This window comes from Triturus cristatus, chromosome 3_2 (genome assembly GCF_964204655.1).
Source record: "Triturus cristatus chromosome 3_2, aTriCri1.1, whole genome shotgun sequence".
NCBI lineage: Eukaryota > Metazoa > Chordata > Amphibia > Caudata > Salamandridae > Triturus > Triturus cristatus.
This window is the reverse complement of record NC_140584.1, coordinates 911,742,794-911,760,130: the sequence shown is the minus strand read 5'-3', so window position 1 is coordinate 911,760,130 and position 17,337 is coordinate 911,742,794.

Sequence of the window (17,337 nt, the reverse complement as noted above, 5' to 3'; positions counted from 1 at the left end):
AGCATCTGGAAAGTTTCTCTCTGTCCTGGGGGTAATGGTGGGACGTTTATAAGAACTGCTACATAGGGAAAGGAGTCTGGGGTGAGATTAATTGGTGGTTTTCTGTAGCGTTGTTTTGCCACGGGCGGTGGGATAGATTTGGGAACTTGGGGGACATATTGGGGGACAGGCTTCAGCGCCTGTTGTTTGTTATTTATTTGGGACGGTACTGAAGTTTTACCTACCAACAAACCTATGTTAGCCCTATTCCCTCCCACCGGAATATTCTGAGCTTTCTGCGTGCTATTAGTTACGTTTGCGTTTGTTGGTACTATTCCCGCTTGGTGACACACTGTAGCCTCAGCACTCGTTGCGATTGGTGGATTTTGTGTCGGGGGGATTGTGGGCTGTGTAGGGTGTATTATGGTCGACTGAGGTAAATCAGGGCCAACGTTTGCTCTCTCTGTTCTGTCTGAGGATTTTGTAATGGCTTTAACTGTAGGTTTGCTCAGTTTGGGAGGTAAAGGAGAGCTATTTCGGGGATTTCTTCCCTTATCCTGAATAACAGGGTTGTTTAGGACCTGAGAGTTTGTGCTTACTTCCACCCTATTCGCTTTAATCAGTGATTTTGTAGAATAAAAATTGTCTAAGGTAGTCTGTTCAAAATGGTTTAGCCTATCTACAAGCTTTGCAATTCTATCCTCAATGGGGGTGAGTAGTGATCTAAACAATTTTTCCAGTTCAGGGAGAACAATTACAAGTGATTGCTCCTTATCTTTACATGGTACAGTGGAGTCGGTACAAGGATTGTCATCTCCGTCCTGGCTGTTCAAGGAGACAAGATTAGTAGGTGTAACACTTTCTGTGCTTTGAGTTTCGTTAGTAGCTACCTCTCCTGTGTTCACGAGTTTATGTAACTTCCTGAGTTTTTGAGGGGGTTTGACCACCCTTTTACATTTTCTTACAGATGCTGGTCGTTTCCGTTTGGACCCGATTTTGGGTTGGGCCAATGTAACCTGGGCGCCAGAATCTGTGAGCGGTGCTGGTAGGATTTTGCCGCCACAAGGATTATTTAGTTCTATCACAACATCCTTGTTTTGTTTTTAGGCCTGGACCTCAAAATGGTCGTTTACAACTGGCAGGTTCACTGATGACAGAGGGGTTACCAGGGTGGGGTAAGCTAGATTTGAAAACTTATCCGTTGAATTCTAAAGTATTTCGATTGACAGCCTACGCTCTGCGCGCTTCTCTGCCAAGGTCAACTCTTTGTCTATTACCAGTGAACGATTAAAGAAAAATTTATCTAAGGGGCCAATTGCCAGTGGACCAGACTCTACAGGAGGAGTTATTTGATGGCTATTTACAGAGTTTGTTGATGTAGACGTTGCCATGTTAAACACTAAACAAATCCAACTTTTCTAAGCCACTTACTGGAGGTGATACTATATGTCACTGGTAAGGGGGGTGGCCCAGCCCGGCCTCCTTCGGCCCCGGACGGCCACAGACGGTCCCGCCCTTGTCCCGGGCTTCTCCCGCGCGCTCTCCCGCGCTGCGGGAGTACTTGTGGCTTAATAAGGAGTATGAACACAATAGGTGGAAGGGGTAGGAGGGGTCGGGGAGAGCGGCCCAGGTGTAGCTGATCAGGGCTGGCGGGTGCTCCTGGGAAATGCAGTCCCAAGGAGCTCACGCACTCGCTCGCAGCCCCGTACAAGTACTTCCCTCGGTGTCCCCTTCAAGGCGCTGCGGTCAACACTCCTCACGCAGCGGGACCCGCGGAGCGGGTTCCGCAAGAAGTAGGCTGGCAGCAGGCGATTCCAAACGGGCAGAAACAAAAGCAGCAAGGCGTCCCACTCGCCGTCTCAGCGAGAGCAGATGATAAGGGCTCGGTGGAAGGGTAGGAGGGGTCGGGGAGAGCGGCCCAGGTGTAGCTGATCAGGGCTGGCGGGTGCTCCTGGGAAATGCAGTCCCAAGGAGCTCACGCACTCGCTCGCAGCCCCGTACAAGTACTTCCCTCGGTGTCCCCTTCAAGGCGCTGCGGTCAACACTCCTTACGCAGCGGGACCCGCGGAGCGGGTTCCGCAAGAAGTAGGCTGGCAGCAGGCGATTCCAAACGGGCAGAAACAAAAGCAGCAAGGCGTCCCACTCGCCGTCTCAGCGAGAGCAGATGATAAGGGCTCGGTGGAAGGGTAGGAGGGGTCGGGGAGAGCGGCCCAGGTGTAGCTGATCAGGGCTGGCGGGTGCTCCTGGGAAATGCAGTCCCAAGGAGCTCACGCACTCGCTCGCAGCCCCGTACAAGTACTTCCCTCGGTGTCCCCTTCAAGGCGCTGCGGTCAACACTCCTCACGCAGCGGGACCCGCGGAGCGGGTTCCGCAAGAAGTAGGCTGGCAGCAGGCGATTCCAAACGGGCAGAAACAAAAGCAGCAAGGCGTCCCCATGCGACAATGCAACACAGGCTGAACGCAGGTGACGTTGGCAAGGCGGAAGCTCAGCCGGTAACTGATCCACAGCACTGCCAACAGCAGTGCCCCCAGTACATGCAGAAGACGTGCACAGTACAGGTCCACGTGACTGGAGTCGAGCATGTGTCCGGGATGGTCTGCCATTACGTCAGTGGCTCTGCTTGAAGCGGCACTGGCTTGCCCAGCGCAACTCCTGTGGATGAAATAGCACAGCTCAGTGCAATGAGCAGTATCTGTGGTCAACGGGTGCAGGCCTGGAGTGTGGTGGGAGTACGTGTGAAGGCCATTTCACGCGAACTACAACCAAGGATGTCTGCGTGTGGGATTTGTACACGTTGGGCTCACGTCGGGCAGTGCGTAGTGTGGGAGTCACAATCAAATGCTATCGTATCTGTCAAGGGGTGCTGGCCACATGCAAGTTCCTGCTCAGAGCTGCAGATGTGCTACAGCCTGATAGTTCAGACAAAGGACCTTTCATCCCAACAGTGACTTCACCATCTGCATGCATACAGGAGATGGAGAGAGGCCTGTCGTGGGTGTGGTGGGATGTCTGCGACCTTGGGAATCATGGATGATATGCCCAGCACGGGGCACATGAGCGGCTTCACTGTGTGTTACGTTGCCTCACAGCTGCTCCTCCCTCCCACGAGCATGATCAATTTCTCCATGGCATCTGTGGTCTTACGGTGTGGCTCTTGGCTGGGCTCCCTTTTGTGCTGCAGGTAGCCGTCCTGCTTAACACCAGCAAAAGACAGGTGTTAAATACCTGCGGTAACCGCGGCTTATCACGTGGTTTTGACTCACATCGCGGATATAGCATTTCATTGCGAAAGTGGTGTTGTGGTTTTTTCGTATGTTTTTGCATGGGAAGGCCTACTCTGCATTTCATTAGGATTAGTTGGTGGTGTCCACCGTGGAAATGAATTTAGGGGCAGTTATCGCGGGAATACTGGCGATGTCTGCAGTTTGCACCAGCTTGTGAATGGGGTGTTAGGTCTATCTCCACTTTTGATGCATTAAAGTGGAGATAATTCGGGGATAAGTCCTTGCGAATATGCCCCTTGGTTTCTAACTCTGAGCTGTGCCGCATATATATGAGATTACTTACATAACTTTTTCACCAGGATAACTTTACTGTAGCATATGTCAAATTGTTTGCACAGTTAAAATGACACTGTCCTTCAACTTCACCCAAAAAAATCCACTTCTTAGAGAAATTACTTATTTCTTTTTGCAAAAAGAGTACCAAGCAAGAGGTGCTCATCATATTCATATGCTGTTCTGTGTTTAAGATGCCCCTACATTTGGAACAGACGAGTCTGTACTCGCTTTCATAGAACAGTATATTAGATGTAGCATTCCAAAAGACACTGGAAAAAACAGCAATCATCGTGTTTCCAATCACACAGATGTAGAAAGTAATGTCAACAGAAATATTTAATTATTTTCATAGCTCCCCGTTGAACCTTCATGTTTTTCACAGTCTGAAGCCAGTTTCTTCTTCCCAGATGTCTTTGAAAAAAAAGAAAAAGTATGTCACCTCCATAATCGATTATATTTTTATCTCTTCTTACCTCGTAGATTTTTTGGTACATGGTAAAGTGATCCCCTCCACTCAAAGTGATCACGACCCCATTGAAGTGTCCTTTGTTATGGCCCAAAAAACCCATATATACTTAGGAGATCGGGCCCTTCATCTTGACCCCTCATGTGATAGATTGAGACTAAAATGGAGAGCAGTAGCTCCTGAGCACTTATTTAGGAAAAGTGATTGGTGTAAACCTCCCCCTGGTGAAGGCATGCCTTAATGAGGCTGATAATTTTAAGCCTGCAGTCGTTTCCTTCACTCCCCTCTGCACCAATATTAAAAAAGAACTTATGGTTTCCAGTAACCCAATCCCAGCTAAACCCAAATGGTTTAACCGGGCGTGCTCCCTGCTGAGTCAACAGTTGCGACATGCCCTTAATGCATCACCAAGGGATCCCCAGATAGTGGGCGAATCACATGTGCATGACAGTTTTGGATTAGCTTCGCATCTAGCTTTGCGCAACATTATCACAACGCCCTGAACATCATAAGGTACAAGGTCTTGTTTCTCACTACGTACAAATGTAATCACTATCTTCATCCACGGGGTGAAAGGGCTATCTACATATCCATAACATCACTAATCTATACGCACATCGCAAGGCTGCTTTTTATTATGAAAGATGAACATCTCGATAGATTAGCAGAGGAGGTACTTCAGCTGATACAGAGGTTACTTGTATGCTGAAAGATCACCATGCTGCGGTCTGACATCTTGTGAGGGGTGCCCAGTACGGTCCTTCACTCTGTCCCAGCACGTAATGGGGTTGGATCGTCCCTTGGGGGGATTCTTGGCTCTACACCTAAACACATTCTAGGTACAGTTAGAGTAGGGTTCGCATAGTAGGAGTACACTTGATTACTGCCTTGTTTATATGCCTGTGTATATACAATTGTTTAGCACCATGGTAGAACTATATCTGTTGGTGCTTGTAATCACGTTTATCTGCTTCTGTCTACTAATCAATGCAGCACACATATTTTATGCAAGAATAACATTGATTCAATAAATATTATTGAAAGCGTCCCACTGTGTATTCTCTGTATATTTCTCTGAGAATAAGTGAGCATGAGTAACTGAGTGAAAGCTTCTGTACTGTTGATCCCTAAGGGGTCACGGTTGTCATGTTTAGTGTTTGCCAGAAACTATTCGCTCCCTGGTAGGTAAGGAGAGGCTTACGGTGGCACTATGAGCTAGCTAGTCTATAGGCCAACATATCCTGCAGGGGTGTCCAGATTCAGTCTTGACACCAAGCCCTTAGTTTATGTTGTCCAAACAATGTGCAGGTCCTACAGATTGGTAGGAACTACATGACATGGCGCCTCAGTCGTGCTTTATCAGGGACCCCTACTCACATGTTAATCGGAGACGTCCGTAGTGGGAAGGGAAACAAATCTGCCTCAGCTGAGTAGGTATACCCTATGTATTGGCTGTAGGTTAATCTAGCTTGGAGGATTAGAATTTCCTACATTGTGCAAACCCTAGCTCTATAAACATTTGGCTAAATGATACTGCTTTAGCAAAGTCTGAACAAGAAGGTGATGACTTTAAAAAACAGATAGTTGGACTAAATATTTCAGAAAATTACAGACAGGCAGTAATCATGAAATGGTTACAACATGGACTACCGGCCATGGGTGGAGATGTTAGCTTCGTGGTTGAGGCACACGAAGCATTCAGAACAGAGATATTCTATTCCTTGGTTAAATTCCCGCCTGCAGATGCACACACAAGGTCATTTCATGAATACTTTGACGATGAACCACCCAATGAGTATTTCCCATACATGGAGTTAGAAGTCCCGTTAAATTACCAAGAGCACATCATTGGTTTAAAGACGAGTATTGTGTGCCACAAAAAGTTAACTTGACGTTATTTGTATGAACGATATTGTGATTTTAAGCGATTGGTTCACATGCTTATCAGTTGCTGAATTTGAAGTATGAGCACCATTTACATTTCCTGGAGTGCGACGTCCATAGATATGGCCCATGAGACAGCAAACACAATGTTGTACAAACACCAACATCTGCACAATCTAACACAGGACACAAGTGCACCCGACTGTAGCCGGTAAACGGCCATACGCATCTGGCTAAGCACGAAACAGGGACATGATAATGCAAAGTACAAACGCACAGTACTGATGGTGTGGCAATGCACCTCTGGCAGGGAGCCAGAGAGTCCGTGACTCACAAATTGGCATACAAATAAAGACACAATACAGTTGGAGACAAGTGAAAGTGCAGAAACTTTATCAACAAGTGCGTGTCAGTACAGCCAAGAGAAATGCCACGATATGCAGACCAATGCTGCAGCATGTCTGCATGAGGAACATAAGAAAGCGCCCATGTCCACCTCGGGGGAGTCCATCACCAACACAAGTCAGTGCCAACCCGCATTGGTTGTCCGCACCTGGATGATGAGTCCAGGCCAATGCAGCCATGTCCACTGTCGTCTTGGGACATGTGACCAGATTCCCAACATGCAACCAGGCTTCGGGAGACGTGCAATGGGTCACATCCAGTTGTGGCTGCAGGTACCTTGTCACTCGTCCATGAACGCGACTGAAGCTGCGTAGGCCAACATCTCCAATTAGCGATTGTTGTCCACCACATCTGACATGTCGTCGACGTAATCCATCAGCTGTCCCCGACAGATGAGTATTTCCCATACATGGAGTTAGAAGTCCCGTTAAATTACCAAGAGCACATAATTGGTTTAAAGACGCACAACCCCATCCCTCAGAACATGTAAGACTTGGTCCACTCAGAAGAGAAGGAGGTTTCTGCGTTAACATCAGCAGGAATGCGCAAACTTTACAGCGATCTATTAAAATTTTACAAATATCTTACCCAATACTTAATGAGAACATTGACAGTCCAACCTGCCGGAGCTGCTCAGGCTACACAACCACACATGGCTACTATAGGGATTAGCCCACAAACACTAAATGCTGTCATGGGAAAGGTTCCCCCCTGCGGGGAGCAAATCCCATCCTGGATAGCACAAATAACAGCACGGTTTTAAGCGGCTCTTCCTCATACAGGCCCACTTGAAAAACACAGAATACTGACATGGGGAAGGCTCCCACGTTAGAATATTGTGTCACTTGGGATACAATCTTTTCTGACGTATATACCAGAGCACATGGTACCCCTTCAATAGCAGTAATGCCAGATGTACTGAAACAGATTCAGAATGAGTACGGGCCAGAGCCTGCCTTAGATTGGGGGATGAAACTGATGGTCAGTTTTGCCCAGGTATCAGCCATAATGTTCAGTAATATAAAAGGGGTGGCAGCAGCAGTGGCTATATGCCAACGCCTGAGGGAATTCACTCCCACACAGCAGGAGCGCGTATTGCCTAAGATTAGCAAAGATACATATGTCTCTCCAGGCAGAGATAGTCTGGGAGTAAAACATGGGAAACCAATCGTTACGAGTAGTTCTGAAAAAGATAGCTCTAAGCAAGCACCCCATTCTTAAAAGGAGAAATGGGATAATAACAAAAAAAAAATAAACAGAACAAAACACAGTCATGGGGTGGGTCTCCTCAACAGGAGCACACTGAACAAAAATATAATCCTAGAAACTGTGACAATATTAGAAAACCTGACTGGTATCAGGATACTGATTCACGTTCATCTCGTTCCTTTCAAGAGACATCTGCAAAGTGTTCGGACAGTCAGAATATAGATCGGAAGAGCGAGTCAAGCAGTAAAGGGAGACACATCGCACTTCGGCCTACATCATTAACCAGGAAGACAACACAGACTTCAAACCACAATTTAAGAAGAAAAAGGTAGTGGGGATTAAAATTCGAAATGCCCAGGCTACTGAGGACTCTGCTTCAGAACGAGGAGTGGGCAGTGATGGTACTGGACAGCGCAGCAGAAGTCACAATAGCTCACTAGAACCTGATGGCTTATCTAGGGGTAGTAGCACTGAGTGAAACTATCATGGTGAAAACACCTGAAACATCGTTTATACGAAAAGTGGGCGTTAGTGTTAGGTCCTGCACTTTAACGCAATCATGTTGGATGGGATGATGAGTCACCTCATCAGGAAATCCCATTAAAATCAATACCTCTGCAGCAGAGACAATAACCCATTACACATGACGCACAGAAACAGGTTGGGGCGATCCTAGATCAAGGCGTCCCACTCGCCGTCTCAGCGAGAGCAGATGATAAGGGCTCGGTGGAAGGGTAGGAGGGGTCGGGGAGAGCGGCCCAGGTGTAGCTGATCAGGGCTGGCGGGTGCTCCTGGGAAATGCAGTCCCAAGGAGCTCACGCACTCGCTCGCAGCCCCGTACAAGTACTTCCCTCGGTGTCCCCTTCAAGGCACTGCGGTCAACACTCCTCACGCAGCGGGACCCGCGGAGCGGGTTCCGCAAGAAGTAGGCTGGCAGCAGGCGATTCCAAACGGGCAGAAACAAAAGCAGCAAGGCGTCCCCATGCGACAATGCAACACAGGCTGAACGCAGGTGACGTTGGCAAGGCGGAAGCTCAGCCGGTAACTGATCCACAGCACTGCCAACAGCAGTGCCCCCAGTACATGCAGAAGACATGCACAGTACAGGTCCACGTGACTGGAGTCGAGCATGTGTCCGGGATGGTCTGCCATTACGTCAGTGGCTCTGCTTGAAGTGGCACTGGTTTGCCCAGCGCAACTCCTGTGGATGAAATAGCACAGCTCAGTGCAATGAGCAGTATCTGTGGTCAACGGGTGCAGGCCTGGAGTGTGGTGGGAGTACGTGTGAAGGCCATTTCACGCTAACTACAACCAAGGATGTCTGCGTGTGGGATTTGTACACGTTGGGCTCACGTCGGGCAGTGCGTAGTGTGGGAGTCACAATCAAATGCTATCGTATCTGTCAAGGGGTGCTGGCCACATGCAAGTTCCTGCTCAGAGCTGCAGATGTGCTACAGCCTGATAGTTCAGACAAAGGACCTTTCATCCCAACAGTGACTTCACCATCTGCATGCATACAGGAGATGGAGAGAGGCCTGTCGTGGGTGTGGTGGGATGTCTGCGACCTTGGGAATCATGGATGATATGCCCAGCACGGGGCACATGAGCGGCTTCACTGTGTGTTACGTTGCCTCACAGCTGCTCCTCCCTCCCACGAGCATGATCAATTTCTCCATGGCATCTGTGGTCTTACGGTGTGGCTCTTGGCTGGGCTCCCTTTTGTGCTGCAGGTAGCCGTCCTGCTTAACACCAGCAAAAGACAGGTGTTAAATACCTGCGGTAACCGCGGCTTATCACGTGGTTTTGACTCACATCGCGGATATAGCATTTCGTTGCGAAAGTGGTGTTGTGGTTTTTTCGTATGTTTTTGCATGGGAAGGCCTACTCTGCATTTCATTAGGATTAGTTGGTGGTGTCCACCGTGGAAATGAATTTAGGGGCAGTTATCGCGGGAATACTGGCGATGTCTGCAGTTTGCACCAGCTTGTGAATGGGGTGTTAGGTCTATCTCCACTTTTGATGCATTAAAGTGGAGATAATTCGGGGATAAGTCCTTGCGAATATGCCCCTTGGTTTCTAACTCTGAGCTGTGCCGCATATATATGAGATTACTTACATAACTTTTTCACCAGGATAACTTTACTGTAGCATATGTCAAATTGTTTGCACAGTTAAAATGACACTGTCCTTCAACTTCACCCAAAAAAATCCACTTCTTAGAGAAATTACTTATTTCTTTTTGCAAAAAGAGTACCAAGCAAGAGGTGCTCATCATATTCATATGCTGTTCTGTGTTTAAGATGCCCCTACATTTGGAACAGACGAGTCTGTACTCGCTTTCATAGAACAGTATATTAGATGTAGCATTCCAAAAGACACTGGAAAAAACAGCAATCATCGTGTTTCCAATCACACAGATGTAGAAAGTAATGTCAACAGAAATATTTAATTATTTTCATAGCTCCCCGTTGAACCTTCATGTTTTTCACAGTCTGAAGCTAGTTTCTTCTTCCCAGATGTCTTTGAAAAAAAAGAAAAAGTATGTCACCTCCATAATCGATTATATTTTTATCTCTTCTTACCTCGTAGATTTTTTGGTACATGGTAAAGTGATCCCCTCCACTCAAAGTGATCACGACCCCATTGAAGTGTCCTTTGTTATGGCCCAAAAAACCCATATATACTTAGGAGATCGGGCCCTTCATCTTGACCCCTCATGTGATAGATTGAGACTAAAATGGAGAGCAGTAGCTCCTGAGCACTTATTTAGGAAAAGTGATTGGTGTAAACCTCCCCCTGGTGAAGGCATGCCTTAATGAGGCTGATAATTTTAAGCCTGCAGTCGTTTCCTTCACTCCCCTCTGCACCAATATTAAAAAAGAACTTATGGTTTCCAGTAACCCAATCCCAGCTAAACCCAAATGGTTTAACCGGGCGTGCTCCCTGCTGAGTCAACAGTTGCGACATGCCCTTAATGCATCACCAAGGGATCCCCAGATAGTGGGCGAATCACATGTGCATGACAGTTTTGGATTAGCTTCGCATCTAGCTTTGCGCAACATTATCACAACGCCCTGAACATCATAAGGTACAAGGTCTTGTTTCTCACTACGTACAAATGTAATCACTATCTTCATCCACGGGGTGAAAGGGCTATCTACATATCCATAACATCACTAATCTATACGCACATCGCAAGGCTGCTTTTTATTATAAAAGATGAACATCTCGATAGATTAGCAGAGGAGGTACTTCAGCTGATACAGAGGTTACTTGTATGCTGAAAGATCACCATGCTGCGGTCTGACATCTTGTGAGGGGTGCCCAGTACGGTCCTTCACTCTGTCCCAGCACGTAATGGGGTTGGATCGTCCCTTGGGGGGATTCTTGGCTCTACACCTAAACACATTCTAGGTACAGTTAGAGTAGGGTTCGCATAGTAGGAGTACACTTGATTACTGCCTTGTTTATATGCCTGTGTATATACAATTGTTTAGCACCATGGTAGAACTATATCTGTTGGTGCTTGTAATCACGTTTATCTGCTTCTGTCTACTAATCAATGCAGCACACATATTTTATGCAAGAATAACATTGATTCAATAAATAATATTGAAAGCGTCCCACTGTGTATTCTCTGTATATTTCTCTGAGAATAAGTGAGCATGAGTAACTGAGTGAAAGCTTCTGTACTGTTGATCCCTAAGGGGTCACGGTTGTCATGTTTAGTGTTTGCCAGAAACTATTCGCTCCCTGGTAGGTAAGGAGAGGCTTACGGTGGCACTATGAGCTAGCTAGTCTATAGGCCAACATATCCTGCAGGGGTGTCCAGATTCAGTCTTGACACCAAGCCCTTAGTTTATGTTGTCCAAACAATGTGCAGGTCCTACAGATTGGTAGGAACTACATGACATGGCGCCTCAGTCGTGCTTTATCAGGGACCCCTACTCACATGTTAATCGGAGACGTCCGTAGTGGGAAGGGAAACAAATCTGCCTCAGCTGAGTAGGTATACCCTATGTATTGGCTGTAGGTTAATCTAGCTTGGAGGATTAGAATTTCCTACATTGTGCAAACCCTAGCTCTATAAACATTTGGCTAAATGATACTGCTTTAGCAAAGTCTGAATAAGAAGGTGATGACTTTAAAAAACAGATAGTTGGACTAAATATTTCAGAAAATTACAGACAGGCAGTAATCATGAAATGGTTACAACATGGACTACCGGCCATGGGTGGAGATGTTAGCTTCGTGGTTGAGGCACATGAAGCATTCAGAACAGAGATATTCTATTCCTTGGTTAAATTCCCGCCTGCAGATGCACACACAAGGTCATTTCATGAATACTTTGACGATGAACCACCCAATGAGTATTTCCCATACATGGAGTTAGAAGTCCCGTTAAATTACCAAGAGCACATAATTGGTTTAAAGACGAGTATTGTGTGCCACAAAAAGTTAACTTGACGTTATTTGTATGAACGATATTGTGATTTTAAGCGATTGGTTCACATGCTTATCAGTTGCTGAATTTGAAGTATGAGCACCATTTACATTTCCTGGAGTGCGACGTCCATAGATATGGCCCATGAGACAGCAAACACAATGTTGTACAAACACCAACATCTGCACAATCTAACACAGGACACAAGTGCACCCGACTGTAGCCGGTAAACGGCCATACGCATCTGGCTAAGCACGAAACAGGGACATGATAATGCAAAGTACAAACGCACAGTACTGATGGTGTGGCAATGCACCTCTGGCAGGGAGCCAGAGAGTCCGTGACTCACAAATTGGCATACAAATAAAGACACAACACAGTTGGAGACAAGTGAAAGTGCAGAAACTTTATCAACAAGTGCGTGTCAGTACAGCCAAGAGAAATGCCACGATATGCAGACCAATGCTGCAGCATGTCTGCATGAGGAACATAAGAAAGCGCCCATGTCCACCTCGGGGGAGTCCATCACCAACACAAGTCAGTGCCAACCCGCATTGGTTGTCCGCACCTGGATGATGAGTCCAGGCCAATGCAGCCATGTCCACTGTCGTCTTGGGACATGTGACCAGATTCCCAACATGCAACCAGGCTTCGGGAGACGTGCAATGGGTCACATCCAGTTGTGGCTGCAGGTACCTTGTCACTCGTCCATGAACGCGACTGAAGCTGCGTAGGCCAACATCTCCAATTAGCGATTGTTGTCCACCAGATCTGACATGTCGTCGACGTAATCCATCAGCTGTCCCCGACAGATGAGTATTTCCCATACATGGAGTTAGAAGTCCCGTTAAATTACCAAGAGCACATAATTGGTTTAAAGACGCACAACCCCATCCCTCAGAACATGTAAGACTCGGTCCACTCAGAAGAGAAGGAGGTTGCTGCGTTAACATCAGCAGGAATGCGCAAACTTTACAGCGATCTATTAAAATTTTACAAATATCTTACCCAATACTTAATGAGAACATTGACAGTCCAACCTGCCGGAGCTGCTCAGGCTACACAACCACACATGGCTACTATAGGGATTAGCCCACAAACACTAAATGCTGTCATGGGAAAGGTTCCCCCCTGCGGGGAGCAAATCCCATCCTGTATAGCACAAATAACAGCACGGTTTTAAGCGGCTCTTCCTCATACAGGCCCACTTGAAAAACACAGAATACTGACATGAGGAAGGCTCCCACGTTAGAATATTGTGTCACTTGGGATACAATCTTTTCTGACGTATATACCAGAGCACATGGTACCCCTTCAATAGCAGTAATGCCAGATGTACTGAAACAGATTCAGAATGAGTACGGGCCAGAGCCTGCCTTAGATCGGGGGATGAAACTGATGGTCAGTTTTGCCCAGGTATCAGCCATAATGTTCAGTAATATAAAAGGGGTGGCAGCAGCAGTGGCTATATGCCAACGCCTGAGGGAATTCACTCCCACACAGCAGGAGCGCGTATTGCCTAAGATTAGCAAAGATACATATGTCTCTCCAGGCAGAGATAGTCTGGGAGTAAAACATGGGAAACCAATCGTTACGAGTAGTTCTGAAAAAGATAGCTCTAAGCAAGCACCCCATTCTTAAAAGGAGAAATGGGATAATAACAAAAAAAAAATAAACAGAACAAAACACAGTCATGGGGTGGGTCTCCTCAACAGGAGCACACTGAACAAAAATATAATCCTAGAAACTGTGACAATATTAGAAAACCTGACTGGTATCAGGATACTGATTCACGTTCATCTCGTTCCTTTCAAGAGACATCTGCAAAGTGTTCGGACAGTCAGAATATAGATCGGAAGAGCGAGTCAAGCAGTAAAGGGAGACACATCGCACTTCGGCCTACATCATTAACCAGGAAGACAACACAGACTTCAAACCACAATTTAAGAAGAAAAAGGTAGTGGGGATTAAAATTCGAAATGCCCAGGCTACTGAGGACTCTGCTTCAGAACGAGGAGTGGGCAGTGATGGTACTGGACAGCGCAGCAGAAGTCACAATAGCTCACTAGAACCTGATGGATTATCTAGGGGTAGTAGCACTGAGTGAAACTATCATGGTGAAAACACCTGAAACATCGTTTATACGAAAAGTGGGCGTTAGTGTTAGGTCCTGCACTTTAACGCAATCATGTTGGATGGGATGATGAGTCACCTCATCAGGAAATCCCATTAAAATCAATACCTCTGCAGCAGAGACAATAACCCATTACACATGACGCACAGAAACAGGTTAGGGTGATCCTAGATCAACTTGAATACCAGGGTGTGGTAGAGAATTGCACCTCACCTATGTATAATCCCTTGTTTCCCATAATGAAACCCGGTAATTCACATCGTCTGGTTTTAGATTACAGACATTTAAACACATTCACACACATATTTGCCGTACAGAATGCACACAGTGCAGCACTAATGAATAACATTGTGCGGAAAAAATACAAAACAACACTAGACATCTCAAATAGATTTTTCTGCCAAAATATAGCCTCTGGAAGCAGATATTTGACAGCATTCTTGTGCTAGGCTCCGCAATGCCAATTTTGGTGATCACCCCAGGGGTATAAGAATAGTCCTGGGTTGTTTCCAGCCAGGGTATCAGAGTTACTTCAACATTTTGAGGCATTGTCCTATATAGATGACATTTATCTGACGGACGATAAATTAATTAAATACTCGTCTAGGGTGAACCACATAATTCTTGGGTTCGACCACATGGGATACAAATTTAATTTCCAAAAATAAAACATTTCCCACCTCAGTGTCCTATTTTTAGGGTACGAGTTTTCAAGTGAAGGCAAAAGCCTAGAAGCACAATTTTTTTAAAAAAAATGTGCATTGCTCCAACCTCCAACTACTCTGAAAAGACTACAATCCAGTCTAGGATTTTTGAATTTTGGTAGGACATACATTTTGGATTACGCAGAGAGGGTTAAACATTTCTATGACTTAATTAGACCTGATTTTTCAGTGCATCATTGGACACAGGAACATACTAATATCCTATGTTCTGTACAAGCTGGCATGATAGCTTCTAAACATGTACATACACGTCAACACAACTAACCTGTGGACCCGGTTGGTCCAGCGTGGTCGCTGGACCAACCAGGTTCACCTACATCACTTTCAATGAAGGTGATACAGTACCTATTGCAGCTAAATCACATTTGTACACAAACGTTGAAATATGTTTTGCACCAACAGAAAAAATACTCACAGCAGTACAGACTGCTGTAGTGAGAGAGAGCGCTAGCACATGGCAAACACATAATTCATGTGACCCCGGAACCGACCCTGGAGGCTGTTATAAAGGCAAGCATACCGAATGCTAAAGCATTGCATCCACAATAGATTCAATTGGCTAACTCTCTCACTGCAACAGATGTAGATTACAGATTTGATTCTACATTACAAACGCAAGCATTCCAGCAGTACAAACAAGAATATCCTCTGCAGAATGAAACAATGCCTCTAGATCGATATGAATGTATCATTTATATCAATGGATCTGCTCCATCCGGCCATAGGGTATGCACAATTGTGAAAGTATGCATGCAGGATGGAAAGTTCCTTCCTGGAAAAACACTCAATCAGTTTCTAGGGGACTGTACGGCACAGCTGGCTGAACTAAAAGCTCTGATACTGGCACTACAAAACATGGATCATGAATTCTCCACACCTATAGTGTGTGATTCATTTTACTGTGTCCAGTTCTGCAACGAATACTTACATTTTTTGGGGTCGAAATGGATTTAGGGATTCCAAAGGTTGCATAGTAAAGCACAAGATGCTTTGGGAACAAGTGGCATAGCTGAAAGAAGGCCTGCCATGGGCTCATGTTATTCATATATTGAGTCATCAACGTGGTAGCGTTCACGTTGAAGGGAATTCAATGGCAGATGAAGACGCCAAGGCGACAGTACATACTGCTGCGGTCGCTGCAATAACTCGCTCTAGCACGAGGATAGATGGTGCAACTATGATAGCTGTCAATGCCACATGCTGAGCCCTCCCGAAAGACTCTCCACTCAAGTACTCCTACAAATTAGATGCGCAAAACATTCCGTATGCTTAAACTCCAGGGGTGGGGGATAGAGTAATACCAAATACTGATCGCAGATTGGGATTGATACTAACTGCACATGAGGGTCTGGGTCTAGGACATGCAGGGATCTCTGCTACAGTTTCACTAATAAAGCAGAGCTATTGTTGGCCAGGTCTTACTAAGCAGGCCAAGGACTTTGTCCTCAAATGCGACATCTGCCAGCAGACGAAGAGCTCAACTGTAGCACATCCACCACAAAGGCCTTTATTGAGCTCAGACAAACCTCTTGCAAGTGTATATTTGGATCACTGTGGCCCCTTACACACAGACAGGGCTTACAAGTACATCTTGGTGGCAGTAGATTAATGCTCTAGATTCCTGTGGGTTTGGCCGCAGCATTCGGCTGACACTCTAACTGTATAAAGAATTAGCATGCCTTTCTCGGCACATACGCAATTGGCACATTACATACTGACCACGGCCCGGCGTTTAGCTGTAGGGCTTACAAAGAAGCCATAGGAAGTTTGGGTGTGGCCTTTTGGTGCTCCTCCCCCTATCATCCTGAGGGAAATTTGGTAGTCAAGAGGAAAAACCATGACTTAAAGCAATCCTTAACACTAAGGGTATTAGGCTCGGGAGGCAGTTGGGTCAATCACCTATATGGGGTCCAGAGGGCACTTAACAGCGAGCCAACAAAATCCTTGGGGGGGGTCGTACATCTTTTGAGCTCCAATTTGGGGTAAAAATGTGGGTACCCGACCTCAGTACTGTCAGCACGGTGGTGGCTGAAACCCCATTTGACCGCAATGATAGTTTGGATGTTTTACAGGACCTTAAGGAATTACAAGCTTTACAAAGCAACGTTCAAGTAAAACGCATTCACTCGAAGACCTGCATGGGTCCCAGATATTGGGGACCTGGTCAGAGAGAAAATTGTGAACAAAAAAGAATGTGGGCCATCCTACAGAGCGCCTGTACCTGTCCTAGCTGTCGAATGAACCAGAACTGTCCTTCTTCCGCCTCTTGCCGGCTGCCAAGACAAAAGCTTTGTCTCAATTGATCTCATCAAACCACACTATGTTGCCGATTCTAAAAAGTAGGCCACGTGGCTACTGGGTGGCCGCCGTACTCCTCACGCTACCGTACAGGAGGTTCAGATGGAGGCTTGAATAACGACTGAAGACTCCACTTTCGAAAGAGAAGCTGTGAATGACAATGAAATGATCCGTCTCTCTGTTAAAACAACTAAAACAGTACAATCAACAGAAATTTCAATTTAAAAAATTG